The sequence below is a fragment of the Manacus candei genome, unplaced genomic scaffold (assembly GCF_025592945.1).
Source record: "Manacus candei isolate 608988 ecotype Guabito, Panama unplaced genomic scaffold, ASM2559294v1 h1tg000008l, whole genome shotgun sequence".
Lineage (NCBI taxonomy): Eukaryota > Metazoa > Chordata > Aves > Passeriformes > Pipridae > Manacus > Manacus candei.
In genome coordinates, this window is record NW_026138056.1 from 8,440,218 (window position 1) to 8,468,036 (window position 27,819).

Here is a 27,819-nt window from a genome sequence, read left to right on the forward strand (position 1 = left end):
CCAGAAAAGTCAAGGTTAGAAGGAACCTTTGAAGATCATCTGGACCAACCTGTTGGGTTGGGCCCAGAGCAAGGCTTGTGTTAGACTAGCCAAGGACCTCTCAAGCTGTCTCGAATGTTCCCAGTGAAGATTTCACCACTTCTCTGGACAACCTGGTCCAATGTTTAATGTTCTCACAGTGTAGAATTTCTTTTCTTATGGAATTTACACTGGAGCAACTTCACCCTTTGAAAAACCCTTCATCTCTTATCACTGGACATCCTTGTGAAGAGAGCAACTCAGTCTGCTCTATGACTACCTTTTAGATATTGCAAGACTGTGGTTACACCTCCCTGAGCCTTCTCTTCTCTAGGCTGAACACAGCCAATTCCAGCAACCTTTCTTCCTGTCAACTTCTCCAGCTCGTTGACGATCTTGGTGACTCTCCACTGAACTCCCTCAAATTTTACATGTCTCTCCTGAACTGGGGAGACAAGGACTTGAGAGCAGAGCAGGATAAACAGTGTTTCAGCTTGGGTCTAACAAGTGCAGGGCAGATGGGACATTCCCACGTCCCTCCATCTGCTGATTGTACTCCTACTGTTGATGGAGCGTAGGATGCATTTGCCTGCTGGTTCATGTTCAGCTTGAACATAAAACATGTCCATGTGCTCCAGGACCTGCAGGGTGTTTTCCACAGAGCTGCTAACCTCACAGTCAGACCCTAGTCCATATTGGTGTGTGCAGTTATTCTGGATGCAGTAGTTCACATTTATCTTTGTTAAACCTTGTACAAATCTTCTTGTCCCAGTCTTCCAGCTGGTTGATGTGTTTGTCTGTTTGCTCTTCTTTCAGCTGTTCTCTCTCTCCTTCCATTTTGATATCACCCTGGTGAAGGTGCAGTCACTCTTGTTACCCAGATCATTTCTAAAGATATTGAATAGTATTGGACCCAGTGTCCAGGCTGATGAACCATCCAGTGGTAACCAGCTGCCACTTCAAGGCATTACTCACTGCCTTTTGAGTCAAGATTAGCTGGTTTTCCATCCATCTTGTGATCTGTTCAGCTTATTTCTTACCTGCTTGTCCATAACAACATGTGCATGAGGCATCATGGTGGAGACGCTGCATATACACAGGTGTGTACATGCAAACATACAGATATATATATAGATGGAGAGTATTGGCCCTATATACTGCTTTAGCAATACTGTGTTATCATCATGGTTTTCTGGCAGAGGTGATAGGCTCATGAATAATCTTTGTCAGCAAAAATTGTCAGTCTGGTAAGAAAATTCTGAATATACTTCAAGGGGGTTATTGCCTTGAAACTCCCTTTTAAAGACTTTTCATAAAAGCATTACAATAGTAATTTTGCTCCCTGGCTATTTAGATATTGTGTTTCCTTCATTTAAGGAGTCTAGCTTTACAATTTCCTTTTTAAAACTGTAAAATTACAATAAGTTTAAACAACTAAATCATTTTCAGAAATTACTCTATTTGTTTTATGGATGCTTTAATTAACAACCATGCTACTAAAATACTAAATCTAGAAATGTCTTTCTGGCAGATTCTAGTGGATTCATCATATGGGACAAAAGGGTCAATTGTTAAAGCACAGAGTAATGCCAAACCATTTTTTTTTTCTGTGCAATGCCATTCTAACTGAGCTTTCCTGTTATGAAATGGCATGCAGCTATTATATTATATTGTTTGAAGCACAGGCAGTCTGCTTTTTAAAGGCATACAGTAAATTAAGTTAGTCATTTTCTGATTGCAGGCCTCAGACTTTTCCTAGTCAAATACTCACACAGATGCAGCTAATGAGAGCAGTTGTGTGTTCCGATCCTCTTCAGTCTTTAGAGCACTAACAGGAAGAAAAGCTGCAACTTCAGAACCCTGAAGCTGGATAGAACTGAGTTTGTGGGCCCTTGTGTGTAAGACAGGAGGTCTGGCATTAACATACCACCTGCCTCTCCTAATTTAGTAGACTTAGTCATACTCAGTCTTAATACCACAAGAGAATGTAGCAATTCAAAAGGATTTTTAACAGGATTTATGGAGAAACTGCCTCAAACAGGAGGTTACTTTCAACATCATTCTTTGATTGTCTCAGAGATTTAAAGTGCATAATATTAATATGGATGTTGTAGACACTGGCAATTCATATGCTCTAGAAGCTGTAAATCAATGCTTCAAAAGAAGCTTTGAAATTAATGGTCTCCTAGTTTTAAAAAAACTTACAGATCAAGTAATTGGTCAAAGTCCACTCTTGATTTCCAATAAATTATTTGAAAGAACGTAAGAAATCATCATTTAATACTTTGTTGAGAGTTTATTAGTGGTTTTAGTGGAAGTTTTTTCAAAATTGGTGCTTAATTTTTTGAGATTTTGCATATATGAAAGACAAAACATATTTTACCATGTGTCTGCCAGAAATGCCTTCTAGATAAGTTATCCTAATGAATTTCAAATTTCTAGAACCTGTTTTCCATCTCCCAGAACAAACTGCTGAGTCTCTCAATGCATGGAATAAATCTCATCATAGCAGATATTGGCAGTGATATCTGGCAAGCCTGTACTCACTGAGGCTACACTCCCATTTTCCTTCAGTGACTCTGCTGTCAGAGTAGTAAAAGCTTTCAATCATATGGGAATTGAGCTTTGTATGATGCATGTCCATTTATATGGAAAAATTTTGGTGGTTTATATGATTTCAGTGGCAAGACTCCATTCTGTTCCCTGTGTGGTTTCCACCTTCTTTTTCAGTTCCAAGTGAGTTTATGTTCTATTATCGTGACCAACCCTTAGAATAATGATTACCAGTTGTCTCAGAATCAGTTAACCAAGAACTTAACACATCTGCATGAGTTAAGAAAATATTACCTCATTTTGTTTATGTGGTAAGAAACTCTGTGGAATTCTTCCTGGGAAAGATTTTGTAAGAGGAATCTTACTTATTTTTTTTCTTTTTTTTTTTTAACATATATATATAGTAGGGGAGCAAATAGAAAATTTTCTAATTTACAAGAGCAGGTTGGATGGGGCTTTGAGCAGCCTGGTCTAGTGGATGGTAGCCCTGCCCATGGCAGGAGGGTTGGAACTAGATGATCTTTAAGGTCCCTTCCAACCCAAACCATTCTATGATCCTATGATAATCAACTGAATGCTATGATAATCCAATCCTATCTAATAAACTGATTCTACAATAATCAAGTGAATCTTGCAAACCAATCATTTCCACAAGCTGTGTTGGTAGTACCCTTTCTGCTGCTCAACCAGAATCCATCTGCCAGACACTGACCTTGCCCATAGAGTGGCTCCAGGAAAGTGAATCTGGGTGGGGTTCTGCTTTTCTGAAGGAACTGCAGTGCTGTAAGCATCTGCCCTCCTCACTAAGGACAGGTAAAATTCCCATGGGAGAGGTTCCTTTTCTATGGGGAAGTGATCAAGAAGACCCCCAACTTAAATTTTCATTCCTTGAAAGATAATTCTCCTTAGGAGAAGATTATTTTGGTATCTAAACAACAGATTTCATTGTCCATTCACAATCCTTGTTTTATCCTCCCAATTAAGCTGCATATTTAGATAAATGTTTTTGAAGGACTTAGGCCAGATTGAAATCAGCCTGAGATACCTCATGTGTTTCTGACCTTCCATCTAGAAATGCCCTCAATTAAGCCCCAGTCCTCCTAAACTCCCAGGTAGTACCAGACTGAATTAATAACAAATCCATGTTTCTGGCTTTGGGGACTTTCCAAGGAGAGAGTATGAATATGCAAAATTATAGGGTTTTAGTAATTCTCTGAGTAAGTCTTGCTCTTACTATTATTTGTAGATAGCTCATGGTATGTTTTCAGCTAAGTAGGATGTCAGTGTTTGATGTAGATGTGAATTTTGGAATTTAAACTGAGATATGGACTTAGTCTAATAAAGGACATAGTTATCTAAAAAAAAACAAAACCAAAACCAACCAAACAAACCCCACCTGAATCTGGTATCTTTCCTTAAACTACTAGGTAATTTTGCATTAAAATATTCATTTGAACCTGTAAGAGGAATGGAGATTTAAGAATTTTCTCCTGATCCATTTCAAAGTAACCTGAGCAAATAATATGTAGAGTCAAGCACTATTTTTCTAATAATTTTCAATAAAATATTGAAAATGCATGAAAAGAACATACATAAGAAACACCTTAGAGTGACATGAAAGAAAGCCTTATTTCTAACATTCAGAATTAGAATTTCTGCTCTAACTAAATCCCAGGCTGAATGAGAGAGAGCTCTTGGAAAACAGCACCATTGATAAACAGAGACACGAAATTTTTCATTCTTCCATTTGGAGCTCAGATCACTTCTATACCCTTTGCAAAAAATCTTGTATGGGTTTTTCCTAGCAGCTGCCATCTGTGTTTTGAATTTTATTAAGTGAATTTGTTTCCCTGAACAAAACAAAACATCATTCAGGCTACAAAAATAAGTAGACAGGTGCTCTTCATAAAAGATATTTTTTCCATTGTGTTCTATGCCACGATTTAGTCTAATTATCCCTATCATCTCACCCCTCATATTGTGATTTTTTTTCCCCCAGGGGAAAGAAATAATGACATTACTTTTTGGGAACAAAGAAATAACTTGGAAATCATGCAAAAAAAGATAAACTGCCCATTGATAGCCTTGCAGAAGTGCTTTGGCAACACAATAATGGATATAAAAGGGCATTTAAAATCTAATAAATCTTGGGAAAAAGAAAACTTAAATAATTTTCAGGTCTTGTGCCTGTCCTAGAGTTTCTTGGCGAGTTCACATTAGCTTTTTATGACCAGTTGTGTAGAAGTCTGAATGCAAGATAAAAGCTCATTCAGTTGTGGGGAATACTGCTGTGGGGCTGTGGTAACAGTGCTGTACATTAGGAAATGAGAAACAAAAACTGTATTTCTATCTTCCATGAAAAAAGGGAGATTACTCTGTTGGAATATCATCACCTAGCTTTTGATACTTCTTTTAATTTCCACTTCTTTCCTCCCCACCCCAATCCAAGACTACCATAACAATGCATTTAGCACTCCAAGTGACTAGCTGGAAAGTACAACTCTATTAAATCTGTGCATTACCATGCATCCCTGAAGAAAATTTTACAGCCCATTACAGCCCACTCCCTTGCATGAAATAATGAGAATGCCACTGGGATGAATTGTTGTCAAGTGTTTCATTTGACTTTTAAAGAAAAGAGAAAAAAAAGCTTGGGGCAACTTCTTAGACGTGTGATACCTTTCAGTTGCATTTAGGTAATAATAAGCTGATGTTTCGGGGTCTCTTGTCCCCCAAACACTAAATAAAATATAACACTTTCAATGTATATTCCCATATGGTCACATTCTAAAAATCTGTGTTCTATAAGGATTCAGGCTTAGGCTTACATTGGTTTTGTGACTGTTAACAAAAGAAAGAAAATTCTGTCAATTAGACGTGTGCAAAATGTCAGAACTTAAAACACTTAAACATTATTAGAATGAACCAGAACAAATAAATGTGTAAATGTATTGCCTCTATCCAAGTCCACTTGGACATTTTCACCACTAGTAATTAGAACCATCTCTCAACTCAATGCCTCAGTGGAGTGGCTGAGAAATGAGAACAATGATATCTCCAACAGAGTATGGGGTGTTATTACATGGCAAATGTCGAGAAAAAAAAGACCAGGATTAAAAAGAGAACAATTGCAAAGGGAGTTCAATTCCCGTTTTAGTGAATTGATCAGCTTTGCAATCTATTTAGGTATAGCAGTGAAGGAAGAGAGCGCTGCACAGCCCTTTTGGTCACAGGACAGCCATCTTCATTGTAGTAGAGGACAGGCAGTTATCGGTGCCTTTGCTGAAAAAACATGGTCCTCTTGCAAAGAAGAGGAGGGGCAGACTGAAATCCTTCTGCTATGAGACAATTTTAGGCATTTGTGATATATAGTTAGAAAACCTAGAGGTACTGCATAAACCCTCCTTCTTCGTGGGGTGTTACAGAGATGGAATACAATAAATTTCCTCTTCCAGCATAGCCTGAATTACTCCACAGTTCAGATAAAATTGTCAGTACAACTGAATTCAAACTCAAACTCACTTGAATCTGCACAATGGATCAGATTATCTGGCTAGAACTGTTGAGGTATTAGACACTGACAAACTGGGGAGGGGGGTTCTCAATACACAGCATTTAAAATTTATTAGGTGGCGTCACAGCAGGGGTTTGCCTAATTATTTCATTTAGTCTTCATTTCTCAAAAATGGCAAACATAGGAGTATCTGGATATTCATGGGGTTGAAAGCTGTTTTCTGAGAAAAACATAGTGTAAAATTAATGAACCGCATAAAGAGACAGAAAGCTAAAGAGAAAGCAGGGCCAGATCTTGTCTGTGTGCTTTCTATCAGTGATCAAAGTTATCCAATAAGAGAATGGACTGTATTGTCCTCTAGAAACACCTCTTGAGTACACCATGCCTAAGACCATATTGACTAAGATGAATATCAAGCATAAGCACACTATTTTCTCTCCCTATTTCCCCTAAAAATTAAGTTAGCAATTTGATAGTGAGAAGTAAGAAAAAAATGAGAGAGGAACAACTATGAAGACCCAAAGGTCAGCAATGAAGGAGGGGGAGGAAGTGCTTCTGGTGCCAGAGAAGAGATTCCCCTACCGTCCATGGTGCAGACCATGGTGAGGCAACCAAGCTGTCCGCCTGCAGTCCATGGAGGTCCATAGTGAAGCAGATACCCATTTGCAGACCATGGAGGATTTCACACTGCAGAAGGTGGACGTACCCTAAGGGAAGCTGCAACCCATTCAGGAACATGTTTTCTGGAGCAGTCTGTACCTGAAGGATTGTACTCTATGGAAAGGACACATATTGGAGCAGTTCTTGTAGAATTGCAGCCTGTAGGAAAGACCCACAGTTGAGCAGGGGAAGACTGTGAGGAGGAAGGAGAGGCAGAGAAAACTGTTACAAACTGACCACAAACTCACTTTCCTACTGCGCAAGTTGGGGCAAGTAGAAGAGATGGGACTGAAAGAGTGAAGTTAAGCCTTGGAAGAAGGCATGTGGGGAGATGGTGTTTTTAGTTTTGTTTTTATTTCTCATTATCTTACTTTGTTATTAATTGGCAACAAAATAAATTAATTTCCCCAAATGGTGTCTATTTCACTCTTTCCCATAGTTGGTGAGTATGATGATCTACTGAGGAGTGGAAGTGAGAGAGCAGCTTAGTGAGTGCCAGTCAGACAGCCAAGGATCACAGTCATTCATTGCCATCTCCACTGTGTGGTAGGTAACACACTCCCTTGACCGGCTGGTGATGCTTTGCCTGATGCATCCCAGGACACGGTTGGCCCACCTGGCTGATTCATATTCAACTTGCCATCAACTAGGACTCCCAGGTGCCTTCCTGTGGCATCTCTTCTCTGTGGCATCTGAAGCCTTTCCAGATCTCATTCCCCAGCCTGTATGTACATCCAGAGTTGCCCCATCCCAGGTGCAGAATCCAGCACTTTCCCTTGTTGAACTTCATATGGTTGGTGATTGCCCAGTCCTTTCATTTGTTGAGGTGTCTCTACAGGACCTCTCTGCCTTCGAGGGAGTCAACAGCTCCTCCAAGTATTGTGTCACCTGCAAACTTGCTTAGTATGCCTTCCAGTCCTGCATCCAAGTTATTTATGAAGATGTTGAAGAGCACAGGGCCCAAGATGGAGCCCTGTGAAAGCCCACTAGTGACAGGTCACCAGTCTGATGTCACCCCATTCACTGTTACCTTCTGTGCTAGACCCCTGAGCCAATGATAAGCATGATATGTTTATCTAGCTGTGTGCTGGGCATTTTGTGTTTCCTGTGAGAGACAGGATCGAAAGCTTTACTGAAATCCAAAAAGATTACGTCAACTGGCTTCCCTTGATCAACTAGGTGGGTTACCCTGTCATAAAAGGAAATCAGGTTTGGTAAGCAGGACTTTCTTCTCATGAAGCTGTGCTGGTTATGACCAATGACTGTGTTGTCTTTCCAGTGTTTTTCAATGTCTCCCAGAATAATCTCCTCCATAACTTTACCAGTCACTGGTCAGTGAGACTGATAGGTCTGTAGTTACCAGGGTCCTGCTTCTTACTCTTCTTGAAAATCAAGACAACATTCACCAGTTTCCAGTCAACTGGGACATCTCTGGATTCCCAAGACTGCTGAAAAATCATTGAGAGTGGTTTTGCAATGACATCAGCCAGCTCTTTGAGGATTCTGGGATGAATTTGTAGAGATCCAGCTGGAGCAGCAGATTCTGCAAAATTTCAGTCATCTGGGAGCTGATCATTCTCTCAGTCATGGTCCTCCAGCTCGGGGCACTGAGACTCCCTTGGTCCATCATCCGTGTTGAAGACAGAGGCAAAAAATATGTTAAACACCTCTGCCTTGTGTTCTGTCCCTGTTTGTGATGTGACCATCCTCATCCTATAACAGGCCAGTGATATTTCTATACTGCCTATTGCCATTAATGTATTTGAAAAAACTCCCCCCCCCATTTCTGGCCAGCTTCACCTCCAGCTGAGCTTTGACCACTCAAATTTTCTCCCTACAGTGGCGAGCAGCGTCTCTGAATTCTTTTTTGCCTTATTTCCAAGAGAAGATCCCTGTTCAGCCCAGCCGGCCTTCTGCCTCACCTGCTTGACTTCTAACATTTGGGAATTGCCTGTTCCTGTGCCTTTAGGAGGTGATGTTTGAGAAGTGACCAGCACTGATTGATCCCAGCATCTCCAAAAACATTTTCTGAGGGGACCTTACTTATTAATTCCCTGCGCAACCTGAAGTCTACTCTCCTCAAGTCCATAGTTGAGGTTTTGCTGGCACTTTTCCTCCTGTCAGTAGAAATTTTAAACTTGATCACTTCTTGGTCACTGTGGCCAAGATGCCACCAATCTCCTCTTTGTTCCTGAGATCCACTCTGTTCAGAAACAACAGAGCAAAGAGAGCATCTTTCTGAGTCAGCTCCCTTAGGACTTGTTCCATGAAGTTGTCATCCAGGTTTTTTAGGAATCTTATGGACTAGATTGTATTGGCTGTTTGAACCTCCCAGTTAATTTCTGATAAGTTGAAGTCCCCCATAAGGACAAGGGCAGTTGACCTGGAAGAGTCCCTTAGTTCCTCAAGACTAATTTGTGCCATCATCATCCTGGCTGGGAGATCTATAGCAGACTCACACATTACTTGTTTGCCCCTTGATTCTTACCCAGAGGCTCTCAACTGTGCCATTGCCAGCTGTGAGTACAAAGGAGTTGATGTACATAAATTTCAAACATTAACACTTTTTTTTTTTTAATAAGGAAAACAAAATATTTTCACTAGCTTTGTTTATAGTGGGATTCTTTTGGCTGAAATTTTCAAAGAATATTCAGATGAAAGGAAAACTCCCAATAATAGAAAATGTCAGCCCCTATACACAGAGCTGTGTTAAGGTTATAAGGAAGTTTTATAATGTATTTGACAGTCTTCGTAATAAATGGTGCTACTAATCTCATATATAAATAATACCATTATGATGCATAGAGTTTTAGTACCACCTGTTTGACATGATGGCGTACTTAATCAAGTCAGCTCATAAGGCATTCTTGCCAATATTTCCAAGTAAGTGCTTGAGCTGTGTGAAAGCCAGAGCAAGTTGTGCCATGTCTAATTCCCCCAGGTTTAACGGGAGTGCTTTATGAATATCACTGTGGAAATGCAGCAGAGCTGAGAGCACAGCGCCTTGAACTCTCCCCACAAGCAGTCTGCAAGTAACTGAAAAATTCAGCAACCTGCTGTTATCATCTGTCACAGTTCATTTCTCCTTCCTTTTCCTTTATTCCTTAGTTGCAGCTGATAACATATCAACATTTTTTTTTTTCTTACAAAACACCAGGCTGGTTTTAGGCATTATAAATATGCTTATGGAAGTCTGGCATTTTTTCTGTAGGGTGAAAGCGCGAGTCACTGTGGGTGTTGCAGTAATTTACATGCAGACATATTTTTCTACAGTATTATAACCTGATTAATAGATTTATTTATAACCTAATTACATAAAAATATTACAATTATTTTAGCGATACAAGTGTTCTACAGTAAAACTGTTTTGTTGCTTCACTTGACAAGACGGATGTTCTTTTTTCTTTTTCTTTTACAGAAAGGATTTTTCAATTAATTCTTTCTCAAAACCACCTTAAATGTAGTGTCCAGAAGTGGTGAGGGGTGGAAAGCAATTCTTTTTTTTCCCTTCTTTTTTAATTCCAATTTATAATATTTCAGATTCATTCATATTGCACATTCCAACTATTAAAATGCAATAGTAAATTACAGGCAATGGTATATTTCACTGAACAAGTAGTCATAATCCAACAATATGTAACTTCTAAGAATTGGGTTTTTCTTCCTTGCAGTGCAAGCAATAGGAATTTTAAAGCAACCTTCCAAAATACTAGCTGCCAATTTCTGTCAGCCTCTTAATAATGGGGATTTTCCCCTGCATCAATATTTCATTCACAAGAGGCTGTGTGGAGTTCCTTGTGATTGCATTGCAGCACTGATAATGGAAAGTTGCTATGTCAAGGTTAGGAGGACAAGAGATGGGCAGCAAGGAGTGCAATGAACAGTGTGTGAGAAACTGCAAATCACCATTTCTGGTCCATGTCCTATCTGTAAATACCTAGAAGTCCCTTTGATATCTGTTAGGCTGGTGAAGAAATCTGGTATTTTATAGATAATAGTTGAGTGATGAATCATTACTAAAAAAATCTTCTACAAACATGGAATAACATAATTTATTAAATCATGGATAACAGTAAGAGAATGATGAGCTCATGTTTCTTTTTTTTTTTAATGCATAGATTATGGTGGTCTTGAAGGAAGGATGAAGTTGTAAGGAAGTTGTAAGTTTCACCTTTATTCTGATCTCTGACTACTTCCAGGGGAAAAAAAGACTATTTCCATTTCAGAATGCAAAATTATCTGAAGGATTATCTAACAGTTAGAAAACCAGTACTGCCAAATCAGTTGGGTAATTGAATATTTATGAAGAGGATGAGTAAGAATACATGTGAATATTTGCATTGTCATGAATATGGCAAGCAGATTTTTTCAAAATAATGTAATGCATAAACCACAATTATCTCTGCCTCATGAAAGCACAGTGTATATGTACATTCTTTGATAAGTGAGTTAAATGCAGGCAGGGAGGTTGGAATAGATGACCTTCAAGGTCCCTTCCAACCCAAAACATTCTATGATTTTTGTAGTTCTTAGAAATTACAATATCTGTAAAACTTCCAGTGTCTTGTAATTTGTTATGCGTGATCATAAGACCTTAAACCCTCATGAAATTCACAGTGGCATCGATGACATATTCTTTTACAGGCTTACAACTTCATCCAGTACATCTGAAGATTAATGTAAATGAACCTTAAAGAAGTTGTCAGTATAATTTATTCCATGGTCTGATTTCAGCAGCGGAGCTGCATGGAAGTACTGAGAACACAATATTCAATATAGCTAAGAGCTGTTAGGAAAATATGTGTACGAAGTCAGAGTTTATAAAAGTGGTTACTCAGTATCTACCAACAGCATCTTTCTATGACCTATTTAAGCATACCTATTTTTGTGCACCCAGTCTGGAGTGATCTTCATTCCAATATTTCCTTGTGCAAGCACTGACTAAGTTTTGTGTGTAGGAACAAACAAGAGGGATGTGAAGGCTTACCAGAACAGTTAGATTCCTATAATTAATATGCTAAATCACAAATGTGTGTTTTCTGATTTGTAGATAACAAAGAGAATGTTTCCAGGTTATATTTTAAAGATATTTGACTTGTAATAATCTGTATGACATAAAATTACTAGTTGTTGTCAGCACTGAATGATAATTTTAGTGAAGAATGTGATCAGTTTTGCAGAATGCTGTACATGGCATTTTTTTTGCTGAAGAACAAGCCTACATAGTGATGTGTAGTTTCTTTTTCAGCTCTGGCCTGAAAGTTTATAAGGGAGGTGAGATAATTAGAAGTACTCTTTTACTGAAATTTTACATAGGTAATCATTATTTTCAGTTTTAGAAAAACATTAAAGAAAACATGCAATTAGTATGCCAAAAAATGGAAAGCAAACACTAAAAGAATGTCTCAAGCACTGTATTCAACTGTGTGTTTGGCACAATCATTTTGTCCTCTATTTCACAAATATTTTATTTATGCTTTTTTTTTTACAAATAGATTAATTTGTATAGGACTATTAAAGTTAGTATAATTAATTGCGTGTGTTTACAGAATGATAGACGTATATGTTAACTAGCATTTAACTTGGTATTTAACCATTGCCCAATTTTATGTTTTGCTTCTTCTCTGAAATGAAACAAATGTACAGGTATATTGTGTTACCTCTGCAGCATATTAGTTGGAAACCTTCCTAGATATCAAAGTTGTAATATGAGTTTTGTACAGCCATATAAATAACCAGGTCAGCTTCAAAAGGAAGAACATTTTTTATAACCATATTTTTAGCTCATTCAAGGCTGATGAAAGCTACTTAGTCAACTGCAGTACAGGGTAGTATATTCTGAATTTCTTTGTTTAGTCAATATACTGCAAAGGTGAGCACTAAATTTCTGATGGAATAATTTCCCATAAGAAAAATACATGAAAACGTACTAAATGACTTGGTCATTTCGCAACATAGATGACAGCACTGCCAACTGTACCAGCGTCTTTTCTAAAGAGACTGGAGTTAGGTTATCCACTGTGCTATTCACACAGTGGATTTTCTGTGGCTTGGGCTTAATGCTTTTCTAAAGAAAATGAAACTTGAAATATACAATTTCACCAGACTTGGAAGTTTTCTCTTCCGAATGATACAGAACATTTTTTCATTAAAGGTTCTGGGCATATCTTTCACTGGGTATATCTTTCACTCTTGCCTGGAGAGGCTGTGGAGAGCAGGCTTTGCACGAATCGCTACCATACAACCTGCGTGAGTTGTAACAGAATGAAAATCCCCAGTAGTGTCATCTGTTGGAGGGATTTTGCAGAACTGTCAGTCATGTTTGCTCGACAGAAGGGAAGGGTATTCTGTTTCACACCTCGGTTCATGGTCTCAGAGGGTGTAATCGCAGATCACATGAAAAGTTTCTCCAGGGCGGAACCACGGAACCTGACAAGTGCAGCAGTCTTTTTCTATGGAAGTTGCCCAAGAACTAGCCCTTCTTCCTTAGGTTTGGGAGGCTACGTGTAGTGGAAATATTTTCTCCACTGACACAAAGATAGTCTAGATGTGCATAAACCACATGCTTCACTAATCTAGTCTAATGGCAGAAAGCCTAAACTATCCATATGCTCGCTGTGGTCTGGCATTGCAGAGGCATGCTGACAATTTGGCGATGGTGATTGTTCCTGTGGGCGTCACTGAGACATTCCTGTTTCACTTCATCTCTTCAGTATCATATGATGTTCTGGGAAGCTGTGTACATTCTGTTTCTTCATGCTTCGTGGAGAATGGCATTGCATATCCTGAAGTCCAAGAAGTTAAGAAATATGCACCACAAGCTGTAACAGACCAGGAGGTGAAACAGAAGAGGTTTTCTTCTGTCAGTAGTTTAATACTGGCAACCAGTTTCTTTGTTTATTATTGTCTTCTTTGTCTCTAAGGCAGCCAAGCCCTGTTAGCCATGGAGCATTTCATATTCCTCTCACTCCTCTTCATGTACTGTACTTCGTTGCATCTTCTCTTTCGACCAGAACGTTGCTCTAGAATCATGGTGCTGCTAATGTGTCCCTGAGAGTATACTTCTGAGGGCAAATTGCCTTAAAGCCAGAGAAAGTTATCTGTGTTCTGAAGTTATACTTGGAAACAAAGGGAAAAATAATATCCCTTGCGTCATAAAAGAAAAAAATACTGCCCATGGAGTTCATTTAGAATTGCAACTAGCCTGAAAAGAACTCCTATCATTAAGTGTTCAACAAAAAATATCCAGTTGCTGACAATTAGAAAACCATTTGCCAATTATTCTAGATTCACAAAGGGCATCTAGTTGGTCACTAGAAGAGATTTGAAGCAGGAGCCTTAGGTTAAGTTAATTTCTGAATGTTCCTGCAGAGTTGTTGCATTCCAGGTAAATTTCATCCATGACATCTTGGTTTTAACGGTACTGTTGATGACCAGTGGCATGAAAATTACTAGTTTAGGAAAATAAATGTAGCTTTGTTATTCGGTGTGTCTTAACAAAACTGTTTTCTTGGCATTCTTGCCCTTAACCCATTTTCTAATCACAACTAGTTCTGAGGAAAACCAACACGGACAATTGCTGAGGACTTCAGGCCATGGGAGAATGGTATCTGCAAAGTCTGTTCACAATGGTTTTATTTGTCATGTGAGAAGGAGTAAGCAGAAGCCTATGATTACCTAGTCTATCTTGCCTGTTAAGAGTGACTGCAACCCCACAGAGCAACCAGAGCAAGTTGCAGCAGCAAACCTGTCCCTTTGATAAGGAGGTGGCACATCCTCCAGGAGGAGGTGCAGGGTTCTGCTGAGAAACACAAGCCCAGAACAGAATCACTCTAGTCTCAACCCAGCAAGACAATATTGCAACCTTCAGAACTTCTCCCTTTGGACAAGGTTTAGAATGTGTGAAACAAAGACTGATAAATTTGATAAAGTTGGTACTTACAAATGTCAGGGATTTGAAAGTATAAAAGACTTTTTTCTTTTATTACCTTCATGACTGTGAGACAACCAGACTTGTTATAATAATTGAGATTTTTTAATAAAAGTTTTATAGAAGTGTTAAAATAAGTGTTTGTTTTAGTAACATTTTGGATGTAGAACATCCATTTAAAACTTTACTGTAGAATTCTAATCTAAAAAAACTTCTACTACAACACATTCTAGTTTCTTAAGCTTCTGTCTATGAAAAAAAAGAACATTCATGAAAATGAGACAGATATAATTCTTTTTACAATTGTCATAATTCATAGAATCATGAAGTGGTTGGGTTGGGAGGGAACTTAAAAATCATTTAGTTCCAGCCCCCTGCCATGGGCAGGGACACATACCACTAGACAAGGTTGCTCAAAGCTCCATACAACCTGGCCTTGAACACTTTCAAGGATGGAGTATCCACAGCTTCTCTGAGCAATCTGCTCCAGTGCCTCACCACCTTCACAGTAATGAATTTCTTCCTAATATCTAATCTAAACCTGCTCTCAATCAATTCTCTACCTAGCTTGCACTTGTGCTTGGAATTGCCTGACACGTGCAGGAAGTTGGACTTGGCCTTATTGAACTTCATTAGGTTCACATAGGGCCATGTCTCAAGCCTGTCAAGGTCCTTTTGAATACCTTGACTGGGAAACATGACTTTCTACAGCTTTGTGCATGTCAACTTTATGAATAGTTAGTTGAATCATGGTAGTGTTTTTCTTACTCCATATATATCTTTAGTCTTTTCCCATATCCTTTTTTTAGCAGCAGCAGACAGGCTGTTTTCTTCAACTGGAGTAATCAGACACAGGAAATGAACTTCTAAATGTTCAGCCCTGGTGTGAGTTCCTATTTTTTGATGAGACTTTTAAGAATGTAATCATCTTTACAGGTACTACAGTTGCCTTAATCAGATTTGAGTTCAAAATTTTACAAGAAAATGTCAGAAAATATAGCTGCACATCAGTCGAAACAATCACACAGTCTTCAAAACTAAAGGGGTAAAAATATTCTTTTGCACACTTCCCAGTAGTGTGAGAATTAACAGAGGTCAAATCAACCTGAGCACATGGAGGAACTTTCCCAGGTCTGCTTTAAGAGTAGTACAATAGGAGATGCTCAGTCAGCTCAGAAGATTCAAACTGCAGGACCAAAGAAAACAAATTAGGTGGCCACATGTGAGCCTAACAACTGTTCCTGCATCAGGCAAGCCTTGAGGGCTGATTGCGAGAAACCTGAGAAGGGATCAATCCATTGGCTTTCCCAGGTTGCCAAGCAGCATACTTGGGAAGACAATGCATACTGAAGGAAGAGCTGGGAGTATGCATGATGCCCTCTGTGTCTTTTGCTCTTATCCATTACCTTCAGCTGCCACCATTTCCAACACTGTGAATCTTCAAAAGGTCCTGTCTCTGAATGGTGTCCTGATGCCTTGTGCCACTGGAACCAGAAAAGGTCCAAAAATAAGATTCTTTCATCTCTTAAGAAGATTCAGGCTTCTTTTATGGTTCTTCCCACTGTCAGGAAAGAGGTGGGATTTGCCTCTCTTTGCCAAAACTTTCAGGGGTTGTACAAATCTTGTATTTCAACCCCTGCCAGTTTAAATTTGAAGTAAGGAGGCAGGGCAGGAGGTAGGGTGGTGGGTGGGAGAATGGGCATGAGTGCACAGATAGGGGGATTGTATAAACCTTATTACCAAGGAAACCTGGCAAATAGTGCTTAACAGGTCATTTTTATTGCTGTCCATCATCTCTCCTGTAGACTTCAAAGAGGCACTGCAGTTGTCCGAGACCATGCTCTTAATGGCTATATAAAGACCATAAAAACTTCTTTTTAAATCACTGTCTTATGAAACTAAGCCAATGTTAACAGAGTTTGCAGGCTTGGCAGGTTTTTTCCTAATTGCTTAGGGTAGAAGACATCATAGACCTCTTCATGCTGTTTCCAGAGTTTTATTCTGAACTTTGTGTACACTTGACCTGCAGGTCTCTGTTCATTTTGGAAAAGAGAAGAATGACTTTTTAAGGGTACTCAAGACTCTTCTAAACACAGTTTTATCATGAGTCAATAAAGTACTTATCCTAATAATAAAAAAAAGAAAAAGAGTAGGATCATCACTTTTTAACATTCCACATATTCACTCATGAAAAGATTAACTGTGTTTATTGGATCTGCTTGTGTGCTCTTCTTTGGTGCATTTTCAGTGAGTTTGTGGAATATATGTGTTTTGTTTTGTCTTCCTTTTCACACTGTTCTACAAAAACCTGTTACAGAAGATGGTGCAATAAAATTATGGGCCTTCCTCTCATCTCACCTTAACCACATTTCTTCTTAAACCTGAAATAAAATGGAAGCAAGAGACACGATAAAAGAAATATATATTCTGATATCGCTGAAGCATACCTTATTCCATTCAGTCAAGGATGGAAAAAAAGGAATTCAAAGTGCAAATGGCCAAACTCTCTGTGACTGTACAGTTTGAAAATCCCTGGACTCTGCCCACCGCAACACAAGATTCAACCCATGTTACCATTCACTTGTGTTTTGCTGCTGTTTTACCTTCACTAATTCAGATAATAATGAGGAGGTTTATAACCTCTAGAGGAACTAATTTCTACCCTAAATACTCATTGGCTACTAGTCCTTTAAAAAGTTTCAGAATATCAATGCATATTATCATTGGAATAAAGATAATACAATTAGTTTACTAATATCCTTTAAGCAGCTGTCATCCTTTAAGCTAAAGAAGTAATTTATTTACCTTTTCTAATTTTTTTTTTTTTATTTTTAAATAAGATTCATGCTCAAGTAGTTTCAAATGGATATTTACCAAAACCAGTGTTCTTCATTTATCTGCTGGAAATAGTGCAACTGAAATCGTACACTTCTGAAAGCAGCTATGCATTTTATCTTATACAATTCTTTCCTTGGATCTTCTCTACAGTGTTTAAAATGTACAGTCTGAAAGTACACTGAGTACTGTAGTTGCAGTAGTGTAGTTTTTCTAAATGCTGTGTCCTGGTTCTTTGCTAGTATTCATATGCATTGATGTTCCAGCAGGGGTCAGACTGACTGTCAGAGGAGATAACAATCACTGGGTCTGGCTTTAGTGTGAGCTTCCCAAGAGAGAGGGTAAACATGAAATTTTAGATCAGGTACTGTTTTATGGGGCTAATGTCATTTTGTTTCTGCAGTACAGATTTAACATTGGTAAACAGTAGTGGCTGAAAATATGAAAGAAAAATAAAATTAGTTTACTTGAACATTATGTATGATTCTGAGGTACATTTGTGAAAATGGAGGTTAATATGACTGCTCTCCAGAGAAATGCTTTTAATTTATCTAATTATTGCTAAATTGTGAATCTGTCTTCCTGTGTGGGCATGATTTCAAGAATATAAAAATGATTGTTTTAAATTAACATTCCAAATCTAAACAAACAAACAAAAAAATCTATCGTATGAACTGAAAATAGCTGTCAATAAGAGTCTTTTATGATATGTTGTGTTGCGTTTGCAGTCCAAACTAGGTTCTTCATAGGGAAAAGCAAGGAAAAACTCAGGCCCTGCTATGAGAAGTTTACTGGACGTTTTCAGTTAAGTTCTTTGTAGACTGAGGAATTCAGAAGAACAAATCTGTAGCTACTGATCCAGCCTAACAACATTATTGCATATCTGATAAGAACTGTATTTTATAAAGTAGTCAAAGGCTGGATGGGAGGAAGCTTCTGGAGTGACGAATGGCCTGGAAATCCACCTTCAAATGTGATTGAGAAACCCAGTCATTTTAGTTTATGACAGAGAAGAGCATGAAATTATTCTGTCTTGTAGCAGCAGAAGGAAACATGGCTCATAGTAAGGGCTTCTGAAAATGTCTATTCAAAAAACTCCAGAGCTATTAGCTGGACTTGGATACCAGACACATTCAGATGCAGCTATGTATCAGTGGCTCATTACCAGAACAATTTTCTTGGAAATGTGGCAGATTCTGTTACTTCTTAGCTTTAAAATCAGAAATGCTATCTTTCTACAAGGTTTACTCTATGTCAACAAAAGATTGTAGCTCCAGAGTAGCAGTTATGGATGGGTTTTATAACCCTTATGTATGAGGACAAACAACGAAGCCCACTGTGACTCCTCCTGAACTTACACAATAATGCTGACATTTAACATATGATGAACCTCATGTTTTGAAAGGAAAGATGAGATTTCAGTTGAGTAGCTAAGATGTAATAAAGTGAAAAGGCTGTGTACTTTTTATTTGGGTTTAAGGGAGCATGGTTTGTTTGTACACATATTAAAGAAGATTGTATGAATAACACATTTACAGTTCACCTTGAAATGAAATTAAATTAGGAGGAGTAAGCAACAAGGTGCATATATCACCTGTCTGTTCATGGTGTTTCTCTTTTAAAGAATCATCTCTCTGAAGTACTTTCAGTGCTAAGGAAATATTTAATGCACACCCACATATTATTCTATAGGCAGTTTTTACACAATATTAGAACTTAATTTAACTAAAACTAACTTAGAATGTATTACTTAAATGATTTTTTAAAATATTTATTACAAGATGTTTTGCCAAAGAACCTAGAAATAAAGCTTTTCTCTTTAAAGCGTGCATTATTCCAGTAGATGTACACTCTATCATTTGCAATTACATGTAAAATAAATTTCAGGAGCTCCTTGAAGTGTATTTCATTTATGGTAGTTCTATGTGATGAAGCAATTAGTTACTAATAGCATTATCTTCTAAAGTGCATTATTAATAGTTTTAAAACTGTACCTACTTAATATTATGGAGAATACTTATTTTCTGTTACTACTTTAAACCAGCAAATATTAAAAGCTGAGATTAAGTTCATTCTGTTCACTTACATGATATTCATGCTGGTCTCACTCAGGTGCAATTCCACTGAGATCAGTGAAGTTATATCAGTTGGGGCATTGCTGGAAATAGCAACGTACTAAAAAAGAGAATTAAGCTCATACTTCCTTTTCCTCCTCTTAATTTAGTGCTTTCTTTTCCAATCCCTCCCTCACTTAGATTTTTCTGTATCAATGAATACTCTTTAGTACAATGAAGTTCAAGTGAAAAGGAAATATTCTTAACTATATTTTCCTTGATTTTGACTTCTTGACTCCCTCTATGTAAAGTCATTATTTATAATAGATAATTTTTATTCTAATTCTTTATTCTATGTTCTGCTATACAAAGAAATTATAATAGATAATAATAATAAATATATTCTTTATTATTGTGTTTAATAACAACAATCTGTGAAGTTCTGTCAAGGATAGTATAAAATAACAGTCTGGTGCTTTGGTATTCCCTCTGAGCCCCCAGGAGTGAAACATGCAGTGTATAAATGCCTAATGTGCTGATGAAGTCAGTCATCCTTCAGCAATAAGATATTCATTTACTATTTTGTGTATGTCAGCACAGTGATTTGTGGTAAGCTTCTCTACAGAATGCATATAGTGAAGAAGAAATCACCTTCAGATCTGAGTTTCTTACAAACATGTACATGAAGTACATTCACAAGCATTTTATTTGGCACCTAACGTAGGGGTACCATCACCATTATGCTCATGGTGTCGAAACCTTGGAGTGAATCCTCTGTGGCCTCATCAACCTGATAAAAGATCAGTCACAAACTGTGGAAATAAACAAATCACAGTTAAGTCCTGTGACATTAAAAAGATGAGCTATGCAATTCAGAATATAAGCATGTTTAATCATTTTTCCTTTTTGGCCATCCAACATCAAACAGAATATTATTCATAATAAGTAATTTCATAAAATAATTTTTTCAATTATTTTTGCCTCTTTCTGATTTAAAAGATATTCTGAAAGCCTTTTCTGGAATGCTTAAGGTACATTCACTGCTCTGAAAATTTTATTTCTATGAATGCTTTTTAGCATGTTTGCATCATTTCATTAGTTTGTATTCAGTAATTAATCTTTGTTTTGATTTTACCTGTATAATAATAGAACTTTTTTTTTGATTCTGAATTGGATAAGCATAATTCCTACAATCAGATTCTTATCAGATGCCATTTGTATGCATACCTCACCATATATGAACAAAGTTAAAAACGAACTTTTCAAAAGTAATCTTTAATCCTTAAATTTACTTTTTTCTAGGTATGTGCAGACCATTGGTTCTATTTACTGGAAAATGCACCAAAAAAACCCCAAACCCAAAACAAAAACAAAAAACAAACAAACGAAAAAAAACACCAAAAAAGAGGCATGGTACTCTTTTTTAATTTTTTATATTTTCAATCAGAATAATATCCAAATAAAATGAAGGTTACTGTTATGAGGTTTTTGTAAAACTTTTAAGTTATTACTGTTGTAAATTAATAGATTAAATGTAGCTAGTGGTTCAGTGGTTTAGGTGGAATTGAATGAAACCTCAAAGCAGTAAAGAGGAGTTGTGTCCTCTGTTCAAGGGCAGAATAGTCTCCCAGAGGAGATGCAGCCCTGTCTTGTCCTGTGCCTGGGGAAAAACATTTTGCCCACAGAATTTCTCTTACTTTTGCTGTCACATTTTACTCTATGAAGTACTTGATAAATAGCTTTTTGAAAGTACCAGTCATTTTTTTCAGACATTCTCATAAATTAGGATTTATTTCCCAGTTTGCCATAGCTCAGAAATATTTCATGGAGTTCCGTGAAAAATAATCCCCTTTAAAAGTGGTTGCTATTTCCATTTCTTCATAAGAAGAAATGAAGCTGCATGAGAAACTATTTGTAGTAAATGTTGCCCTCTAAAAATAAAATTTTTATGTATCTTATTATTTTTTATGCCAGTAGAGGTGAAATGAAACACGTCGATTTGAGCAAGCGGCTTAAGACTTCTGCCAAATCTAACTCTATTCCATGCATTACTATAAAACTATAAATTATTTCTATTTCATCTACTATGACACAAGTATTGATCAGTTACTGTAGCCATCAAAGATAAGATGGTTAAAAGTTATTTAACTGCAATAATATTCCACAGTATATATGAGGGTTTGGTTCAGTTTTTTAGTTCTTTGTGCAGTTTTATAAACCTTAAACACAGAAAGTTCAGTGTTACAGCCCTGATTTAGGGAATTATTTAGTTAAAATTATTCTGTTACTTTCTGTCTTTTAATCAGATGTTTCATATTCAGTGCCAAACTGAGCTCAAAATTGCTGGTTTTTACTTTTAGATTGAGCTGGGAGAAACAGCTTGAAATGAGAAAAATTAAGTTTTGATCTAAGCATGACTGTTTTGTACTAACCCAATGAGCTTTTCTGGCTTGCTGGCTGAGCTCTTTTATCTCATACCTTCAGAGAGGGCATCTCTTTCTTACAGGAGTCAGTTTTCTCCCATGTAGAAGTTCACTGGCCTTGGATATGAGCAGAACGTTCTTGGCACTGTATTCCTCATCTCTTTTCCTATTGCCTCAGTGGAGAAACCTGGCTTGGGCACACAGAAACTGGAACATATCCATGACCAAGCTGGTTGATCATAGTGGTGACATTTGTTGATACAGTCAAAGCTCCATAATACTAGTATGACTATGAAGTGAATTTTCCAGGAAGTTCTTGCTCATAGTTACAATATGAGACGGTTTCTCTGAGGCTTTGCAGGTTCTTCCTGGTGGACTAGTGAGGAGAGTTAGTGGGGGGAACTATTGGGGCTAGTATGATGATTAATAAGCTCTGTATTGTCATTCTGTTAAAAGTGACATCTTCACAGCTCTTACCCTCGGTCTTCATAGAGCTTCTGTAATGTTTTCACAGCGTTTCTCCACTAAGACACTTTTTCATTAGTTTCTGAGGCTGACAAGAGATGTTCAGGGGTGGTACCATTCAGATAGAGCTACCAATTGAAAGCCAAGATGGGAGACCATCTGCAAGCATAGTGGTTCTGGTGCTTGTATGTTTTTGTAGCATTCACTTTTCTTGGACTTAAAATATAATGTACTTGAAAGAACATTTTTCAAGGAAATCAATCTCTATTTTTGCTAAATGAGGTCAAGGTTTGTGAGTAAGACTGAAGCTGTAGAGTCTCATAAAACTATGCTTCATTAAATTAAAATGAGTGCTTTGAGTGAAATGAGTGAAATGAGTGATTTTTTATGGAGCAAGAAATATTTAACACAGTCTTTCACTTAATTTCTAAATAGTAAAGAGTAAAAAGCTCTGAGACACTTTTAATCATGAGATTTGCTGATTAAGACCATAAAAATCATATAATCACACAATCACACTGTCACTGCCATCATAGAAATCAAAGTATGGATTCTCAGGTATTATGCGCCTTGAGTGCACTGTAGTGACAGGACTAAGCAAAGCCATTTCCCTGGCTTGACAGTAAATATTGTTCTTTCAATATATGTGTAGAAGAACTCTAGTGATCATGAAAACCTGTAGCTCAGGCAACAATTTACTGTGATACCTGTCACAAAATTGCCATGCTACAGAATTGCAGAACACTAAAAAACTGGTAGAAAATGAGTTATTGACCCATGCAGATGGGGTTTGTGTAATGTTGGTTCAAGGTCTGACACAGATTAGCATTTTCCATTAGATCACTGTCAGTCACTAGTTCCTATAGTGGCTCCTTTGCTTAGTCACCCTGGTGTCCTTGCAAAGAGGATCAGGATCTTCTTTTAGTACAAGGATGTCCATTTTCAATATGTGACCACATTGTGGAGCATGAATTTATTTGACTTTGACAGGAGAAGTCCATTGGAGATGTTGTATGTAGGTTTTATCTGCTGATCACCTCATTCCTACTAGAAAAATAAACCTTTGACATTCATAACTGACTGGGTTGCAGAAATCTAGATACATACCTGATATCTCCATATGGGTATTAGTCATTTAATTTTATATGTTTTATACCACTTTGATAGGCTCTCTATTTTTACCAGATGTCAGTGCTGTAGGAACATGTGACCTGTCCCTTGTACTTGCTTCCTTTTATTATCTGAGATATATAAGACACCCATATCCCACTGATTATCTGCAATTGATAGAAGGTAGTGTCTGTAATACTTTCATTTTAAGAAATCTTCTGTGAAGAAATTAAGCAAAATATCTCTAGAGTTGCAAACTTAGGTGCAACAGTAGGGTACTTAAAAAAGAGCAACGCAGGTAAGTATGTGTTAACCTCATTCCAAATTTTGAGTTTCCTTCCTTTTGATTCCCTTTTTGATTCATCTCCAGATGAAACGGCATTCTAAAAATTCTGTAAGTTCTGCTTAAAAAATATTAAGATCATAAAGTTCATCATCCTAGAGACTGAAAAGGATAAAATGCAACATCTAAATTTGTTTACGAGGTGTATGCTTCAACACTGCCTATATGACATTTATGAAATGATTCAATTTAGTATATTATCTTACATGCACATTATACAGATGTAATAACCTGGTTGTTCTCTTTCTGGGAAAAGAAAATGTCCTTTGGCAGTTCTGAATTTGCAGTGAAATTCACAACAGGCTCTCCAACCAAGGCGCTATACCTTATTGAGTCAGAGAGACTTGGTGTCCTAGACCACAGGAAAGGCATAAGAAGTCTAATTGCACAGTGTATTATTACTCACTGAAGAAGATCAGAATTTGTTTTTAAAGTTGACTGTTAATTGTGCGCACAAATAAGGAGAGTGGAAGAGCAGATAATCACAGTTCAGTGTTTCTTTTTGTAGCCCCAAGATCTTTGCATGCAATCCTGCATATTGCCAGTCACATTCCTAAGAGGATTGAAAAAATCAGACTATTCGTGTCAAAATTTTGCTGACATATTACTGCTACAATTCTTGTAATGTATTTAGATATGACTCAGAGATTAATTATGTGTTAGGTTACTTTAGTGACTACAGTTTTCGTGACAATCTTAGTGGAGAATCAACTTGCTATTAGCCACAGAAATGAAGAGAAGAAAAGAAAGCCAAACTTTAAGGCACATAATATCCTGGTACTAACTGCCACAGTTGCTCACCAGAAGCACATGAATGAAAAAAGTTGTCAAATGTAAATGTGAAACTTCTCACCACAAGTATATGCAAACTAAAGATTGTTGGATGCAGACAGAAAAAAAAATACACACCAATTTTTATTACGTCATTGGTGGGATGTCTCTCCTGTTTTCTTCTGTATGTGTACCATTCACAAGGGCCTCCTCACAGATCAGCTAGAGTTTAATTACATTTTTTCTCCCAGTAACTCCCACTTATTGGTCTGCCCATGTACTTGGAATGAGTTGATGTTACTGGCCAAAACATTTCCCTTATGACTCCCAGTCCACTGCTCAAGATTAAATTATGTTGTAAATATCACTTGCCTGGTGTGATTGCTGACATGGAAGCAAAAATTAGACATTCTCTTTAGAGTTTTACCCAAGGCACTGAAATATCCATATTACATGCCAAAATGTATTAGGAAGATAATTTGAGACCTCATTTTCTTCTGAACAACTTTAATAAAATATGTGGATAGGTGCATTTTAGAATATGTATCCTTTTATTGATGTCTAGATTTTCATTAATGTGATGTAATGTAACAGAAAGGCCACACATAATGACTGCAAAATATCAAGACCTTTGGGATAAAGCAATGTGCTACATGAGGAACATGTGGAAGTGTGATTCTCAGCATAAATGTATCTTCCACTTGTTTGTAAAAGTTTGAGTATTAGGGAGAGGAATTTCTCTGGGAACATTCCGTGGTGTGGGAGTAAATAAATAAGCAAATTCTGAGAATCTTTGAGTTCACCGTGGAAATTAGAACCTCTTTTTGTTTGCCACAGAGCATAAAATGAGATCACAACTACACACAGTACTGCTAAAACACATCATTTACGTCCTCTCAGTTCAAACAGTAACACAGCATTTCTTTGAAAAGACTGCTACAATCTGAAATATAAGTACCAATATAGTGTGTTTCAATTTGTGCCCATGGTTAAATGCCCTCCTGACTCAAAGCTCTACATACATAACATTATGTATTTACATTGCCTTCCACTTGTGTCCCAGCCATTTGGTTTCTGGACCTGGCAGACACCTGAGGATTCAGGAGTGTCCTCTGACTCAGTGAATGGTATCTTAGAAGAACCACATTCATCAAAAAATAAAAAAAAAAATCAACATTTCTCGCTGCTTAGTTTCTGAACAGACAAGGCTATTAGACTCAAGGTCCTGTGGACCTGATGGTGCTTAGTTAGCATGTCTCTGGTAGTAATTAACTCTGTTTGTAATTTCTCTCTTTGAGAAAAGAAGAATTGCCTTTGGTTGAGCAGGACTAGGTTAGAGACCGTGGAGTCAAACCTGACATCCACAAGTCCATAGGTCCTGATGGGATGCATCCACAAGTGTTGAGGGAACTGGCGGACATCATTGCTAAACTACTCTCAATTGTCTTAGAAAGGTCGTGGCAGTCAGGAAAAGTACTTGAGGACTGGAAGAAAGCAAATGTCACCCCAGCCTTAAAAAAGGGAAAGAAGGAGGACCCAGGCAGCTACAGGCCAGTCAGCCTGTGATGTGTTAGCCCTGGTTGGATGCCAGGTGCCCACCAAAACCTCTCTTCTATCACTCCCCTCTGCGACTGGACCAGGGAGAGAAAAACTAAAGGCTCATAATCACAGGGGCAGATCACAAACTGATTACCATAATGGGCAAAACAGACTCAACTTGGGGAAATAATTGAATTTATTACCAGTCAAAATCAGAGTAGGATGATGAGAAGTAAAACAAATCTTAAAAACACCTTCCCTCCACCCTCTCCTCCTTCGTGAGCTCTACCTCCTCACCGTCAGTGGCACAGGGAGTTGAGAAGGGGGTTACACTCTATTCATCACATTTCATCACACTTTCTGCTGCTGTTCAGGGAGCGGAATCCTTCCTCTGCTCCAATGTGAGGTCTCTCCCACATGAGACAGTTCTCTGTGAACTTCTCCAGCATGAGTCCTTCCCATGGGCAACAGTTCTTCACAAACTGCTCCAACATGGGTCACTCTTCCACAGGGTGCAGTTGTTCAAGAAGAGCCTGCTGAAATAGGGGTCCACCCCAGGGTCACAAATCGTACAAGGAAACCTGCTTTAGCATGGGTTCCTCTCTTCACAGGTCCACAGGTCCCTGCCAGGAGCCTGCTCCAGTCGGCCTTCCCATGGGGTCACAGTGCCTTTCTTCGGGCATCAACCTGCTCAGGTGTGGGTCTCCTCCACCGGCTGAAGGTGGATCTCTGCTCTCCCATTAACCTCCATGGACTGCAGGAGGACAGCTTGCTTCACCATGGTCTTCACCATGGGCTGCAGGGGAATCTCAACTCTGGTACCTGAAGCACCTCCTCTCCTATTTTCTCCACTGGCCTTGGTGTCTGCAGAATTGTTCCTCTCACATATTCTCAACTCCTCTCTTCTCTGGTCACAATTACATCTGCACAATAAGTTGGTTTTTTTCCCCCTCCTGAATGTTATCACAGAGGTGTTACTATCATCACCAGTAGGTTCAGCCTTGGCCAGCGGTGGGTCTGTCCTGGATCCAGCTGGTATTGCCTTTGTTGGACATGGGGTGAGCTTCTAGTAGCTTCTCACAGAAGCCATCCCTGTAGTCCCCCCTGCTACCAAAACCTGGTCATGCAAACCCAATACACCACCACTCCTCAATCCTTGGAAAGGTGGTGGAACAGCTCGTCCTGAAGGCCGTCTCTAAGCACAGGAAGACAAAGAAGTGATTAGGAGTAGTCAGCATGAATTCATCAAAGGGAAATTGTGCTTAGCCAAAATGATTGCCTTCTGTGATGGAACAAGTGACTGGATAGATGAAGGGAGAGCAGTAGATGTTGTCTACCTGGACTTCAGCATGGCTTATGACACTGTCTCCCATGATATCCTCATAGACAGGCTAAGGAAGTGCAGGCTGGACCAGTGGATTGAGAACTGTCTGAATGGCAGATCTCAGAGGGTCATGATCAGTGATATAGGGCCTAGTTTGAGGCCTATCACTAGCAGTGTCCCTCAAGGGTCAAAACTGGGTCCAGTATTGTCTAACTTATTCATCAATTACTTGCATGAAGCGGTAGATGCCTCCTCAGCAAGTTCACTGATGAAACAAAGC

At 38.2% G+C, this 27,819-nt stretch overlaps 1 protein-coding gene across 14 annotated transcripts in view; it reads left to right on the forward strand.

Moving 5' to 3' along the window:
• DLGAP1 (DLG associated protein 1) overlaps positions 1–27,819 on the forward strand; it is a 413,568-nt gene that overhangs the window by 238,398 nt on the left and 147,351 nt on the right. The window contains exon 3 of one of the 14 annotated variants that reach the window (XM_051773110.1): positions 7,185–7,291. The exons of 11 other annotated variants lie outside the window; for them this stretch is intronic. The gene's annotated coding sequence lies outside the window, so the exon portion shown is untranslated. 2 more of the 14 variants (XM_051773085.1, XM_051773155.1) reach the window with 2 other exon arrangements.